This window comes from Clarias gariepinus, chromosome 1 (genome assembly GCF_024256425.1).
Source record: "Clarias gariepinus isolate MV-2021 ecotype Netherlands chromosome 1, CGAR_prim_01v2, whole genome shotgun sequence".
NCBI lineage: Eukaryota > Metazoa > Chordata > Actinopteri > Siluriformes > Clariidae > Clarias > Clarias gariepinus.
Genome location: NC_071100.1, coordinates 44,661,950 through 44,679,042, shown reverse-complemented (window position 1 = coordinate 44,679,042; position 17,093 = coordinate 44,661,950). Strand labels below are relative to the sequence as shown.

The window sequence follows — 17,093 nt, the reverse complement described above, 5'->3', positions numbered from 1 at the left end:
ACTTGCTTGCCCTATTTGTTACTTCTCTTTGTGCACATCTGAGATTATCATTAAATATAATCATTATAAAAAAAAAAAAAATGGTCTGTGATGCTTACATTTGTTTTAGGTTCCTGGCTAATGATCTGTAGGAATTATTCCTAAAAGTCGAATAGGTTTGTTTTGTGTAGTTGATAAATTCTATTACCTTTCTCTACAGTCATGTCTAATGATTTTCTTTGTCTTTTTTATCATTGACAAAATGATGATGATTATTATTCATTCATTGTCCATGTACTGCTTATTCATGTATTGCTTATATTGTTATTATTGCGGGAGGTCTGGAGTCTATCCCAGAAGACTTCATGCACAAGGCAGGATAAACTGCCTATTATTATTATTATTATTATTATTATTATTATTATTATTATTATTTCTACTTTTAGTACTACTAGCACTACAAACAATATACACAACAGTGTGTATTGTGCATAATCAAGATTTCATCATGTATGCTCCGCTGAAAGTTTAGTTTTTGTTTAGTGTTGAGTCATTGTGGGGGTGGTCGTATACCACAGTGATTTCTTTCACTAATAGGTTTGTACAAAAACCTCAGAGAAGAGTGCCATAGTATTCATACGTCATTGTTACATTTTAATCAAAGTTTCATCCTGGTTTACTTTAACATTTTTTCCTATTACATTTTTATTCATCTGTAGTTTTTTTTTTGTATTTCATCCAGACAAAAATTTATTATTATGGATTTGTATTCAGAAGATTTTTTTTACTTTTCTTTGGAATGGAATGTGAGTAGATTCTGAAAGCCATCCATGACTTGATATTTTATGAGGAAATACTTTGTATGTATGCATTTTTATAGTGAAAGTCAGACTGAACTGTCTGTGAGATTTTGTGCTGTGTATTATCACTGTGTACTACGGTGACTACCACAGTGATACAAACACAGCTAATCGCTGTACAAAATATCCTTATATCATTTTCTTTATTTTGAAGAGTATTAAACAACGAAGGATGCAGGTCTGCTGGTCAATAACAACTGCATTACCCTACAAAACATCATGTGCATTTTTAGACACTGGAAATACTCTGAAAATGTTTAAGTGCTTGCATGAAGGATGTGAAAGAAATTAAAGATTTTTTACAAACTTTACAAACTACACAATGCATTCCTACTGAACGTTCAAAAATAACCATTAAGACCATGTTAATATGTTTAAAGGCCTTTGAAATGCAAAATATCTATGACATCCCTTTATGTTAATAATTTATGTTAATCTTTAGGTAAATTTTTTTAACATTAGTTATTTGTTAAGCTATACCAGCCAGACATTTTCATCCAAGCATTAAAAATATTGAAAATATTCCAATATTTTTAGTCTTTAATTTGGTGTAATGTAAGCCTAATCTGTATTTTTTAAATAATAATAATAATAATAATAATAATAATAATAATAATAATATATATTGTATTAAAAAAGTTTTTAGATTTTTTTTGGCTTAAAACTCGTGTTCTTGAGTCATTATTGGGGCACAGGGTATTTGTAAAGGCTAGAATCACAGTGACACTGATGCTCTAACTTTCGGAAAGCCGATAACTCTTCGCGTTGAACCAAGTAAGTAATTTTTCACATTGCTTTTCTTGTTGTTGAAATGTGCAAATTGCCAATTGTTATTTGAAAAAAAGTTTTCATGAAAATTTTGCTTAGCTGTGATAATTCTTAAGGGATATGTGTAAAAAGGAACATGACCTATGCGATGTTTAGCTGCAGGTGTTGTAACCTGTCAAATGGTAAATCTAACTGAAATAAAGACAAAAACAGTTTTAAGATTTAAGTAAGGTCAAGTTTTAGCTTAGAGACTATAAAATTGTGGACTTCTATGTACTGATAGGTTTGGTAACAACTTGAACCATATGGTGCATTGCCTTTGTATGTAGAAAGTAGTAAATAGTTTTTGGTAATGTACATCTGTGAGATGCACAAAACTGAAGTAAAAAGTGTTCAAAAGTGATTCCGACGCAAATGTATCTCCTATAGTATAGTTTAAGTTTAATGTGAAAAATAAGATATTTAAGAAACATGTTTTACATTCTTTGCATTTAAAAGTAGTAGATTAAAAATGACCCTAAAATGCAAGTAATTCTGGTACATAATGTATACAATTTACATTAATGTACTTTACATGACATATTAAATAAAATGTAATTGTAATGTGTATGTTTTGAGCTAATTAGAAAAGACAAATCAAACACTAAACTTAAACCTTAAGTACAGCAAAATGAAACAAATAAAAACAGTCTAAAAAAAACTGGGAAGATTGTACATCAAAATAGATTTCTGAAATCCAGGCAAATAAAAAATATTATTTATATAATATTAAATGTGGATGAAGCTTTTTAATTGACAAAACAGTTCAGCTAAGATTAAATCTAATAAAAAAGCACAATAAGATTCCATTAAATATCAGGTAATTTTGAATAAAGACTAATACTAAAACTAATATACTAATGCCAATACTTATGCTAGTACAACATAACTGATACTAATTTGGTATTAATGTGATACTTGAAGAATACTTTGTGGTGAGCTTTTTCTTTCTTTAATTTTGTTGAATCTAAATATTGAAATGAAATTTTAGAATAGTCTGCAGACTAAAACATCAATGAGAATAATAATAAAAAACACTCTATCATAGTAATGTTATAGTACAGTTTAATCATAGTAATATATGTTTGCATACAAAAATCTTTATATATTTAGGGTAGACTTCAAAAACTGTGTTAAAAAATTAAGACCAGTACTTTTTCCTCTTGCCCATTAGCCAGGGCCATAATTATTTCTGTAACCTGTAATTAATGTAACACTATGGTCTATGTGCATTCAGAAAAAAAAGATTTAATTGATGCAATTGATTTAAAATTCAGAATCCCTACAAGTTAAAATTATTGGTTGCGAAAATGTATTTCTTTGTAAATATATCTTATTTTTAAAAATATTTTTCTTATTGCTTATAGCCTATCTATCTGTACATTTCAGATAATATAGGTAATATTCAATAGTGACAAATTTGTACTACATCAGTTGATGTAATTTTTGATCACCATTATGCCATCCTTCTATTCCTTCATAAATGAAGCTAATTTCACAAATACTATTTTATTTTGTTTGGCTTAATATGACCCCTTCATTTATCAATTTAACTTACTAAAACAGAAAGATTTTTTCCCTACCAGGATTTTCTAAGTTGTATTGTCCATATTTCCTAAAAAGGGCAGCAAATTTGCTTTATAATAAAGAGGCATAAAGTCTAGGAATATATTCTATCTTTATTATTGATACTTAGTTTTTAATAAGTCCCCAAGTTAAAGAGTTCACTATTTTAGAAATGACAATAAAAACATGTATTACAGAAATACTGCTTTCACTGTTTTTAAAATACATATTTTAAACGGTAAAAATGTAAATATGTATTTTTAAAACAGTGAAAGCAGTATTTCTGCAATACATGTTTTTATTGTAATTTCTTAATAAAGATGGATAGAATATATTCCTGGACTATTCCCTTCACAATGTTATGAGAATTTTATTTGTTTGTATCTCATATAAACATGCATAATGTATAAAACAGACATTGAGTAATAACAGTAACATTTTCCATTGAGTGATTGGTAGAATTTTTGACCTGTTAACTTAAACATGCGGCATTTGCATAAGGCATTTATAAATATTAAGTGCAAGGTACTTGATGTTATATTCATTCACTATCTGAAGAATGCTCAATGCTTAACACACATGTATTATGAAATTACCAGTGATTGTTCTAAAACTGATATAAAATTAAAAAAGACCGCTTTCCTCTAAAAGCAGAAAGAAGAATCTGAAAAAAGCATCTGCTACTTTCATGACTATTTAATTTGTTTTATCTGTATGATCTGATAAAATGCATGGTCAAAATGCATGGTCTGGTCAAAATGCATAAAAATTTGCACATACCAATTTAAAAACCAAAATTAACACCAAATGTCATTTAGAAGTTAACTAGTCCTTATCAGCACATTTTCTGAGGCACACTACTTTAGGCTGAACTTCAAGCACTTAAACTTATTAAGTTTTATAGCCTCTTATCAGAGTTTGATTAAGTTCTTTCAAATTCATGTTTATCTAAACAAGTTTCAAATTGTATGTACATAACAAGCTAGATGGGGGGAGTTTAAATTCTATTCAATAATATTTATTTTGTCTTATTAATACTTTTAGCATAAGACATTATAAGAAAGCAGAGATAACAGAATCCCAATATAGATTTAGATCCCTAATGAGCAAGCAAGAGATGAAGAGGTGATGAAAAAGAAGCCAGATAAAATAGAAACCATGCTCTTCTAGGTGACACTGGATAGTAGGATCTTATTAAATAATTTGTCTTCAACAATTGCACACTATTAATTCAAACAGGACTAAGCGTGTTAAGTCAAAGTCAATTTAACTTACAAAGCGCATTTAAAATAACTAAATAACAGACAATAAAACAGTAGACCATTGACCTTTATGATTATTTATTATCAATTATTAATGATTCTTCATTAATTATTTACAAAATTAATGTGTTTTTCTTCCTTTCTTTTGTTTCAGAGGATGTGCCTCAATCGAAGCCTACTCTTTCAATATTAACTTCTACGGACAACACTGAGCTGTGTCTGGCTGCAGGGTTCTCCCCCAAAGAAGGCACCTTGTCTTTGTCCCTGGAAGGAGAAGCTCGACAAGTTAATAAATCTGTTGAAAATGCTTTGCTGTCCAAAGATAAAACTTATTACTATGCTGCATTTTCCAAAGGAATTGACAAATGTGAAATGGAAGGTGAAAGCGTAAAAAAAGGTCAAGAAACAGGTAAGTGTTCATACAGTAATTTCTTTTATTGATTTAGTTTCCAAAATAAGCATGATAGATAAAGCTAAATGATTATACACATTTTCACAAAAATCTTCATGGTATTTTTCTCAGCAAAAGCAACAGAAGCACCTCTAACCTGTGAAACGCCTAATCCCACTTTGACAAACACCACATCTTATAATATCATCACGTCTCATGGTCAGTATGTACCAAAATTCGATGACTGTAAAGACCATGGTTAAATGTTATTTGCTTTATATAATTTTTTTTTTTTTTTTTTTAGGTGATCCTAAGGGAAACACCATGCTGCTGGTTGTGACTGGACTCAGACTTCTCTTGGCTAAAGCAGTTGGTGTAAATATAATGATGACAATTAAAGCATTTCTTGCCTAAAGTTAAACAAAAGCAGAGCCTTTGCTTCAACCTCTTGCTCAATATAAAGATGCTGGTATACAACTCCACATTAAAACCTTCAGTGAATTCAATTTGACTCTGTTTATATAAGTCGTGAAGGATGAAATTAAAGCTGAGGCAGGTAATTTTGGTGTTTGTAAGTGTTTATTGACATAATTTTTTTTTTATTTGTTGTTTATAAAAGTATATTTTCTATGTTTTACTGTCTTTGGTTTTCTGCATAAATTTCTACACAAGTGTTTAAAATGTATTTTATGTTAGTTTGATTTATATTGATACATTTGTCAAGTCTTATAAGAACAGATATTTTTAACAAGAAGTTAGTTTCTATTATATTGCCATGTGATATTTCATTTCAACATTCTTTACTTTTATTCTCTACTTGAACCCTTCTATGTGCTTTATTTATCTTATATGCATTTATATTGTTATCTATTCGATTAGATTAATTAGATTTTTTTTAAAGTGACATTAACACATGGTTTGCAGACAGGCAGCAGTTTTGCAAGTTGCTGCATTAACCACAGGTTTAACAGCACATAACCCTGCAAGGCACGATGTGAAACTCACAGATCATAATCTACCACACATTTCAGTTTGAAGGAACCACTGTGTTTTTTATTAATCACAATTCTCAAGTGAGCACACTGTTTGCAATAAATAAAAAAGCAACAACACTTATGCAAGTGTTCAATATTTTCCTGCAATAAAAAAAAAAAAAACTAAATTGTTTTGTGTATGTGTGTATGGGTATGCATTTAATAGAACATATCTAGCAAACAAAGCAATTTTTAAAATAAAAAATAATAAGAATCTTACTAGAAAGAACAATCACGATGCACATGTGTATAAGTTATAATGTAAGAGAATGAATATGAATTTTTTAAATGATGAAATATGCATGAGTTAATATAGCAACAAAAATGTTTTTTGCCAAACGCATGATGTTTGGTTTTGTTGGCTCCCTCTTCTGGCTGTGAAGACCGAAAAGTCCTGGAATATGCTTAAATTTACATTAACTAAACTTTTAATTAATTCACTAAAGTTTACTTGATTTCGTGAGATTCTATTTTTTTTTGTTAGTCACACTAATAAACCTAATTGCATACTTTGAATGAGATGCAAACAAAATAATGCAAATACAAATGCATGTAAGCTCATTCAACTGGTATCTAGCCTACAGTTACTGGCTGGATAAGATAATTTGTCATAGAGAAAACTTACAGGGTCTCTAATAAAAATGATAGGGGTGTATTTATTTATTCATGCATTTATTTATTTCTTTAAAATGAGGGGTAGCTCTGTGGTTAAGGCATTGGACTACAGTTTAGAAGGTCCGAGGGTTCAAACCCCACCACCACCTAGTTGCCACTGGTGGGCCCTTGAGCAAGGCCCCTAACCCGATAGTAATAGACTAAAATGTTGCTCTGGATAAGGGTTGAAAATCATTTTTTAAATACCAAAGTTAAAAAGAAGTTCACTTTTCTATCCTGGGTAGACAGTATGTACAAACCATCCTGGGTGTATTCTCTTCTCATACCCACTGTTTTCAGGACAATCTTCAGATTCACTGCAAAACTGGCCAGGATAAAACATCTTAGGCATAAACATTGATGTCTATGGCAATTAGATCTTTTAGCCACCAGAGGGGTCTACCTTCCACATGTGCACTCAACACAATTCATTACGGGAATGAGGCCATCATTAATTGCATATTGCTTTGATGATGGAAGCAGTGATATATTATGCAGTGGCATATTAGTGAGTGTTGATATGAGTGGAGCTGGAACTCAAGTGTTGCTTTGAATTTTTAAAACTTTCTTGCTGTGTTCACTTACACCACCCTGTGAGTGTATAGTTTGTGCAAATGTATAGGCACATTTAATCATTATCTAATGTCATTTCTAACCACACATTTGCAGTAAATTGTTTGATTGTGGATTATTTCTTAAACCAACAGTGGTTAAAATTCCATCTGTGCTATTATACACGATCCAATCATCCAAGTATCACACACAGGACCAAGTGACTATTACAGTATCACTGTAAGTGACTGTCACTGCTTGAAGAAGTGGTGCCTCAGAGAACTAAGGCACTGAGTTACTGATTGGAAGGTGAGTGGTTTGAGCCCCAGCTCCATCAGGTTGCTATTGTTGGGCCCTTGATCTAGGCCCTTAACCCTATTTGCTCCAGGGGTGCTGTATTACGGATGACCTTGTGCTCTGACCCCAGTTTAATATGCAAAGAAAGGAATTTCACTGTGCAAGAATGTACATGTGAGAAATAAAGGCTTAAGTAATGCTGTGGGTATGATCATTCACCTAAATTTACAATAGTAACAAGTTACATTAAGCAACTGTAAGCATTCAAAATGCAACTTTTATCAGCTACATCTATATGGGACAATAAGTTCATATGTCTTATAGCCTTGAAAATATTTCACATTTTGACCAAAAAAACCACACAAAAACAAAACAACACTACCATCGACAGAAAAACATTGGGACCAACTCTGTCACAGTGGGTTGTCACTCTGATTGTCAACGTCATATACTGTATATCAGTCTCTGTTTAGCTTTGTTGGGGAAAAAAAAAAGCTGTTTAGCTTTGTTCCTTCATTGGTAGGGAAATCATCCAGTTCTCTTTGGTAATTTTTTTTAAATAATCAATGTTTTATAATTAATGTAAACATTTAAAACTTGCCTGCTCTTGTCTAAAAGTATGTAAGTATTTTATTTTTTTATTTCTTGGCACAGAAGCGAAGCATTCATTTTCACAGCTGATATCCCAATCCAGCTCATTTAGGCCGAATTGTTGTTTCACCACTTTGTAGGTAACACAAATGTATGTTTTCTTGACCCATAAAACCAAAGCGGCACAGATCTGTGCTGGCAACAAAGCATAGGTAAATGACAAAAAAAATAAAAAATGTGTGTTAACAGGGAGGCTTCAGAAATCAAACTGTGCATTTGAATTTTGGCATATGTTAGGTAAAATGAAAGTTATAATTACTTTTATGATGTGTAAATTTTACCATTAGCAGAATATAGGAATGATGTCGCAAAAATGTGGAATTCTCAAAATGAGCATTTTAGGTCATAGAAACCAGTGAAATTAAACAGACAACCAAGTGATCATGTGTATTTCTGATATTTTTTTGCCTATGTAACCCAATTAAAAAATTGTTAAAAAATTTTTTTTAAAGTAATTTTTGTATAGTTGATTAAAACAAACTAATGTTCAGTATATTATATTGCCTAGGTTGTGCTGAAAAAAAAATCAGTAAATTGATCTGTAATACACAATTCTGAACCCTATTTATGTTTATTAACAAAACAGCAAAACAAAACAAATGGTTAAAATGCTTGGAGTTTTACTTTTACTTTTGACTGTTTTCCATAAATTGGCTGCAGGAATGACAAATGGGTTACAAAGACAACTTAAAAACCCACTTTAAACTGAGTGGTACTGCCAATCGTGAAAAAAGTTAGTATCCTTTCTATTAATTCTATGTATTTTTGTGTAAAAACATAAAAAATCATCGATCATATCGGTTCTCAGTGTTATAGCCTTTGATACACAACAACATTTACCTTTTTTTCACTCTGCCAGTATTTATTTAGTAAATAAAAAGGAAGCCAATGTCAAATCTTTCGAGACACTTAGAATGGATTATAAGCTTCATAGAACAGATTTTTTCAAATTTCTTCAGTTACGTCATTTTAATCAATCTGAAATAAGACAGGGCAAAATCCGCTTTGAATTGTCTGATATTGAAAATCATCTCCTTCCTCCAGGGGCTTTGAAGGGTCAGATTTCCAATCTGTATGGATCGCTTTTATCAAAAAACCTCTTCACTTTTAAATCCTTTAAGAAAGGTTTGGGAAAAGGATATGGGCTGATCATTCAATGATGATGAATGGCTCTCTATATGTGAGGAGGTTTTTCACAAATCAACTTCAGTTTCTGTGCATGAGCAAAACTTGAAATTCATATATAAAACATATCTCACCCCTGTACGCCTCCACAAAATGTATCCAAATGTATCTCAGCTGTGTTTTAAATGTAATTCAGAAACTGGAACATTGATGCATCTATTCTGGGAATATAAGAAAATTTAAACTTTTTGGTATGAAGTGCATGATCTGGTTAAGAAAATACTGGCTAGAAAATTCACTATGTCTCCAATTATATACCTGTTAAATTGTAAAATATCACTAGATCTTTCTTCTGATTTAAATTGTTTATTAAATTTAATTACTTATCTGGCAAAGAAATGTACACTTATCTTATGGTCATCATCCTGTGTACCAACTTTAAAGAGTTTGGCCCAAGTGGGTCATCTTCTACCATTGGAAAAACTTACTGTAAGGGTCCACCACCAGAGGTCGCTGTTTTTTATTTGTAGTTTTTGTTGGCTAACTCAGTTTCCCAGCAGGCACCTCGTCAGGTGATGTGAGTGCACACCTGAGCCAAGGTAGCCATAATTCCATCTATTTATTCCATAAATAGTTGTTTAGACTGGGAAACTGGGTCAAGCATTTTTAGTTTAACCACTGTCTGTCGTGTGGGCATTTTGTTTTGTTTTTGTTTTGTTTTTGTTTTGTTTTGTTTTGTTCTATGTTTTGATTTAAGTTGTGTTGACTTGGGCTCTCTTATTGGCAATGTTTCTCTGTGTGTTCTGTGTCTGTGTTAGTGGAACTGATTTAGTCCTGTCCTTAATGTATGTAAGTACTGTGTTTTTTTTTTTTCCTTCTGTGTTCTTGTGTGTTTAGCTAGAGGCAGGTAAGTAGCTAGGTGTGTGTTTGGCTAGGAGTGTGTTTAGCTAAAATCTATGTTGAGTTAACTAGCATGCTTCTAGCCATAGCCCCTATGTTTCTCTAGCTGTGCTGTTTCCCACCTCCCTAGTTGCCCAGTACGCCTAGCCTTCGAAGTGTCCCCAGGCGCCTAGCCTTTGAAGTGTCCCCAGGCGCCTAGCCTTTGAAGTGTCCCCAGGCGCCTAGCCTTTGAAGTGTCCCCAGGCGCCTAGCCTTTGAAGTGTCCCCAGGCGCCTAGCCTTTGAAGTGTCCCCAGGCGCCTAGCCTTTGAAGTGTCCCCAGGCGCCTAGCCTTTGAAGTGTCCCCAGGCGCCTAGCCTTTGAAGTGTCCCCAGGCGCCTAGCCTTTGAAGTGTCCCCAGGCGCCTAGCCTTTGAAGTGTCCCCAGGCGCCTAGCCTTTGAAGTGTCCCCAGGCGCCTAGCCTTTGAAGTGTCCCCAGGCGCCTAGCCTTTGAAGTGTCCCCAGGCGCCTAGCCTTTGAAGTGTCCCCAGGCGCCTAGCCTTTGAAGTGTCCCCAGGCGCCTAGCCTTTGAAGTGTCCCCAGGCGCCTAGCCTTTGAAGTGTCCCCAGGCGCCTAGCCTTTGAAGTGTCCCCAGGCGCCTAGCCTTTGAAGTGTCCCCAGGCGCCTAGCCTTTGAAGTGTCCCCAGGCGCCTAGCCTTTGAAGTGTCCCCAGGCGCCTAGCCTTTGAAGTGTCCCCAGGCGCCTAGCCTTTGAAGTGTCCCCAGGCGCCTAGCGTGTTGAGCTATTAGGTAAGTGTAGCTTAGTGCATGTTGGGCCTAAAGACATGTTTAGCTAGGTGTAGCTTAGTGCATGTTGGGCCTAAAGACATGTTTAGCTAGGTGTAGCTTAGTGCATGTTGGGCCTAAAGACATGTTTAGCTAGGTGTAGCTTAGTGCATGTTGGGCCTAAAGACATGTTTAGCTAGGTGTAGCTTAGTGCATGTTGGGCCTAAAGACATGTTTAGCTAGGTGTAGCTTGGTGCATGTTGGGCCTAAAGACATGTTTAGCTAGGTGTAGCTTGGTGCATGTTGGGCCTAAAGACATGTTTAGCTAGGTGTAGCTTGGTGCATGTTGGGCCTAAAGACATGTTTAGCTAGGTGTAGCTTGGTGCATGTTGGGCCTAAAGACATGTTTAGCTAGGTGTAGCTTGGTGCATGTTGGGCCTAAAGACATGTTTAGCTAGGTGTAGCTTGGTGCATGTTGGGCCTAAAGACATGTTTAGCTAGGTGTAGCTTGGTGCATGTTGGGCCTAAAGACATGTTTAGCTAGGTGTAGCTTGGTGCATGTTGGGCCTAAAGACATGTTTAGCTAGGTGTAGCTTGGTGCATGTTGGGCCTAAAGACATGTTTAGCTAGGTGTAGCTTGGTGCATGTTGGGCCTAAAGACATGTTTAGCTAGGTGTAGCTTGGTGCATGTTGGGCCTAAAGACATGTTTAGCTAGGTGTAGCTTGGTGCATGTTGGGCCTAAAGACATGTTTAGCTAGGTGTAGCTTGGTGCATGTTGGGCCTAAAGACATGTTTAGCTAGGTGTAGCTTGGTGCATGTTGGGCCTAAAGACATGTTTAGCTAGGTGTAGCTTGGTGCATGTTGGGCCTAAAGACATGTTTAGCTAGGTGTAGCTTGGTGCATGTTGGGCCTAAAGACATGTTTAGCTAGGTGTAGCTTGGTGCATGTTGGGCCTAAAGACATGTTTAGCTAGGTGTAGCTTGGTGCATGTTGGGCCTAAAGACATGTTTAGCTAGGTGTAGCTTGGTGCATGTTGGGCCTAAAGACATGTTTAGCTAGGTGTAGCTTGGTGCATGTTGGGCCTAAAGACATGTTTAGCTAGGTGTAGCTTGGTGCATGTTGGGCCTAAAGACATGTTTAGCTAGGTGTAGCTTGGTGCATGTTGGGCCTAAAGACATGTTTAGCTAGGTGTAGCTTGGTGCATGTTGGGCCTAAAGACATGTTTAGCTAGGTGTAGCTTGGTGCATGTTGGGCCTAAAGACATGTTTAGCTAGGTGTAGCTTGGTGCATGTTGGGCCTAAAGACATGTTTAGCTAGGTGTAGCTTGGTGCATGTTGGGCCTAAAGACATGTTTAGCTAGGTGTAGCTTGGTGCATGTTGGGCCTAAAGACATGTTTAGCTAGGTGTAGCTTGGTGCATGTTGGGCCTAAAGACATGTTTAGCTAGGTGTAGCTTGGTGCATGTTGGGCCTAAAGACATGTTTAGCTAGGTGTAGCTTGGTGCATGTTGGGCCTAAAGACATGTTTAGCTAGGTGTAGCTTGGTGCATGTTGGGCCTAAAGACATGTTTAGCTAGGTGTAGCTTGGTGCATGTTGGGCCTAAAGACATGTTTAGCTAGGTGTAGCTTGGTGCATGTTGGGCCTAAAGACATGTTTAGCTAGGTGTAGCTTAGTGCATGTTGGGCCTAAAGACATGTTTAGCTAGGTGTATGTGTAGCTGACTGCCATGGTTAAGAGCAATCTTAACCATGTTTAGCTAAAAGCCATGCCTAGCTGACTGCCATTGTTAAGAGCAATCTTAACCATGTTTAGCTAAAAGCCATGCCTAGCTGACTGCCATGTCTTTCGCCCTAGTCCCGTCTCTCTCCTGTCTCTAGTCTCTACGTGTCTCCCCTGGTCTCTACGTGTCTCCCTCTAGTGTCCAGTTTCAGCTCCACACATAGTTTGTGTCCTGTTATGTGTTTGTCCTCCCTCTGCCTGTGTCACGCCACAGGATGCGTGTTATTTGTCCCTCTGCCTGTGTCTTGCCAAAGAGCCCCTGTTAGTGCAAAGTTATTGAGTTTGATTGTTTTTATTTTACTTGTACTTTTGTGTTTAATGTTTTTTTTTTTTTTTTTTTTTTTTTTGATTACACACCCCTCTGCCTCTGTGCCTGCTCTCACTGCCCAAGGCGATCAACACCTGCCACTACACCCAGTTCATGACACTTACATACGACTTACAGAACAAATCTGAACTATTCTGACAGATTTGGGCCCCTTTGTGAGATCTACTTGAACAATCATGACTCTGTTTTCTTTAACTAAACTGTTTTGCCCTTGGGTGTTTCCATGTTCACTCTTATATTAACAGATTATTGTTTGTGTTTAAATGTTTGCTGTGGGTGTTGATTGTAAATTGATCTGGCTCTGCTTTTTTGTTGTTGTTAAATATCAATAAAAATATAATAATAAAAAAAGAAGCCAAAAAGAAATAAAACAACATATGGGCAAGTACCCTAAGTACCCCCATGATTCAATAACTTGTAGAGCCACCTTTATCAGCAATAACCTAAAGTATTTTTTTTTTTTAAGTATTTTCCTGTATGACTTTATCAGTCTCTCAAATTGTCCTATTTGGCCTATTTTCTTTAAAACATTGCTTTAGTTTATTAAGGATTTTGAGCATTCACTTATGCACAGCTCACTTAAGGTCCCAATCACAACTTGATGCTTTATTATTTTTTCTTCAGTAGATTAATGTAGTAGTAATGTAGATTTACTGGTGTGCTTTGGTTCTTTTGCATGATCCAATTTTAACAAACTTTAGCTGTTGGACAGATAGCCTTTACAATACTCTATACTCCAATACTCGAGAATACAGAGGTCCACTCAGTTACTGCAATGTGCGCGGGTCCTGTGGATGCAAAATAAGCACAAATCATTACGGCTTCATCACTGTGCTTGCCAGTGGGAATGAGGTGTTTCTGCTGTAATGCTGTTTGGTTTTTGCACAAACATTGCACTTGGGATTAAGGCTAAACAACTAAACTTTGGTCTCATTTGTCCATAGGACATTTCAGAAGTCTTCAGGTTTGTTTAGATGCAGTTTTGTGTACCTCAGTTGTGCTTCCATGTTCTTTTTAGACAGAAGAGACATTCCCCTGGCAACCCTTCTCCTTGTTCAGTCTTCTTCTAATTGTACTTTCATGTACTTTGACAGTTAATATGCTTAGTAAGACCTGTAGGTTCTGAGATGTTTTTTGTATTTCTCTGAGCATTGCACGGTCTGGCCTTTGGGTAAACGTGCTAGGAGGTCTACTCCTGGTAAGACTGGCGACTGTCTTAAATGCTTTTTACTCGTAAATAATCTTTTTCATTGTAGAAGGTTGAACCTCAAATAGTTTGGAAATGAGTTTATACTGCTTTCTAGATTTATGTACAGCAACGATTGTTTATGCAAAGTTCATTTATGTCATTTCCTCTTGGCATTGTGTTAACACACATCTGAATTCTCCAGGCCATTCTCAATTTTACCCGAGCTGTGCGTTTCACTAAGCAGTATAATGGTGCTGCCAATCTGCAATTTTATTTGCAAATATAACTAGTTTTCACACACCATTTAGGATATTCATCATGAAGAAAACAAGAGGCATCCAGCTACAAATAAAAACCAAAATAACTCCGGTAACCTGTCAAAACTCATATTAACCACAAATGCATTTTTTCACTGATTTATTTAGATTTGTTAAGATCTTGTACTTATTCACTTGGTAATAGGAGATATGTGTAATTTTGGTTAAGGGTTTTTATTGCTGTTATAAAGATCCTAAAGTCCCAGCAGTAGCAGTTTGGTGATTCTGGTATTTGAACTCATAGATAAATGTCCTAACAACTGAACTACCACTGTTCATTATAACGTAATCTTTAAGAGGCAAAGAGACCCATACAACCTACTATAAAATAATTTCTTTACATTTAGAAATTGAGATGCATAAGTGAATAACAAAATGTTAAAATAATGCAGGTTGCTAAAGGATACCATATGCACATTTGTAGAAATTGGGGCAGTGGAGCAGATCTTCGTCAAACCAGCTGCTGCACATCAGTGTCTCTTATTTTACCTAAGCTGTGCGTTTAACTGAGTGGTGCTGCCAATTTGTTTAAAAAAATTATTTTATTCCAAATATTACTACCTTTCACATATCATTTAGGATATTCATCATGTAGAAATCAACAAGCATCCAGCAAACCAAAATAACTCAGGTAACTTGACAAAAGTAATTTTAACCATGATGCATTTTTTTTTCTCATTCTCTTAACTTTAATAAGCTATTGTATTTATTAATTCCGTATTGTGATATTTAGGCCATCAAGGCTAAAGGAATGTGTGTAATTTTGGTAAAGTAGTGTTGCTTACATAGTCTTACTTATTTAACTTTTTTTATTCAATGTATTCAGTGATGATGTTTATGTATTGGTGTTTACTATTGTGGACTTCTGATTCTGGATACAGGATCTATTTTGGAGCTGGAACCAAGCTGATTGTTGAATCTGGTGAGTAAAATTAATTACAATTGTTAGGGCATTAATTTGTATGCCTTTTTAGATGACTTTGAAGTAAATGATTATATTATGAAGAATATAGCTGTAAAAGTAACTTGCTTTTTATAACAATATTTTCCAGATATTTTCTGATTTATGAAGTAATTGATGCCATGATACTTAGTACAGCATCTTAAAAAAAATTCCACCCAATTTTCAGTTTATCCAAACATAATTAAATTAGAGATGATGCAAAGTTAAACATACTGAACCAAATTCCATACAAATTACTATACATACTGGCCATTAAATATGGCTAATACATTTTCTGAAATTTTACATTTTTTATTTTGTAAATAAACATGAGCTAGTTTTAAGTGCCACATATTTTTCTTGTTTTTCTGTGCACCTGACAATATGTAACAAGATTCTTTTAGCAAAAGAATGTTTTTGTCATGGCTTGTTGCTCAGTGTGACTCAAGGGAATAAGATAATCTTTGGCACTGGCATCAATCTAATAGTGGAAAAAGGTATGTTTGATATTTTAATCTTGGAATTTTTTTTATTGTTCTACATTTTAATGATTGTAATTGGACACTTAAATATGGTATCATAGATAACATTTAGTTACATAAGGGCACAAAGTACAACAAAATATAGAAATAAAAGAAAACAGATGAAATGTTAGGTGAGCTGTCAAATATTTTTTTAAAGATTTTTTTCCAAATCTAGATTTAATCTAGCAACAAATCTATCAATATGTGACCCACTCTTATACTCCACCTTATTTGTATGGAAGTTCAGAATGTGTGACTGTTGGTGAATACAAAATAATTTTTGGCAAAGGAACTTGGCTTTATGTTACAGCAGGTAAGAAAAACAATGTTTGAGTCTAAATATTTTTGGGTGAAAGCTGCAAAAAGTTTTAAAATTGGATTTTAAACACAGTGACAGAGAAATTGTACATTGAAAATATTACTTTGTTCTAAACAAACTGCTTAATAAAAAAAAGACTTATATTATAATTATTTGGTGACACTTGCACCATTGTTCAGTTTGACTAATATATTGGGTTTATAATATTATGTGAATTCAACTGAGACAAAATATTAAGTTGTCACAATTGGACAATGTAAGTGTATCTGGTTAATGTACTTATCTGTAATGTTGTGTGGCATCTGGCTCTATGGGTAAAATCATCTTCAGTCATGGAACCAGGCTTTTTATTGAGAAAAGTGAGTTTAACATTTATATCTTTATGCTAATATCTATATGTTGACAGGTCAATTTTAATAATGTTGAAACATGGAACATTTCTGTGAATGAAGAAAATTGAAAAATACAATATTCATAAAATATTGCTTGAAGTGATTAGTTAACTAATAGCTAATTGATTGGCAAGACTCACTATATTTAGTAAACCAGAGACAATGTTTAGTATAAAAATATAATTAAATGCAATGGTAACTAATCAAATTACAAAAGAAGAAGCAAGTTATGCCTTTACATTTTTATTGTCTTTTAATTTCCTTCATTGTTTACTATGGACTGTCTAAAAAAAAGAATACTGGGACTTGATTAACTGTGGTTAAATTGTTGAGTAATTTTAACTGTGTAGATTAATGTATGAGCATGCCATGTTGTGTGACTGCTGATAATAGAAGACTGATATTTGGCCATGGAACTAAACTTTTCATCACTGCAAGTAAGTTGTATGTAGTATTTATAC

The 17,093-nt window shown here is 34.5% G+C and overlaps 1 long non-coding RNA gene across 1 annotated transcript; it reads left to right on the top strand.

Moving 5' to 3' along the window:
* The first annotated feature begins 1,537 nt into the window (after nt 1-1,537).
* Nucleotides 1,538-5,659, top strand: LOC128526668 (uncharacterized). The gene is made up of 3 exons (XR_008360821.1): nt 1,538-1,613; nt 4,629-5,084; nt 5,170-5,659. It is a non-coding gene; the product is annotated as an uncharacterized LOC128526668 (long non-coding RNA).
* Nucleotides 5,660-17,093: the final 11,434 nt, after the last annotated feature.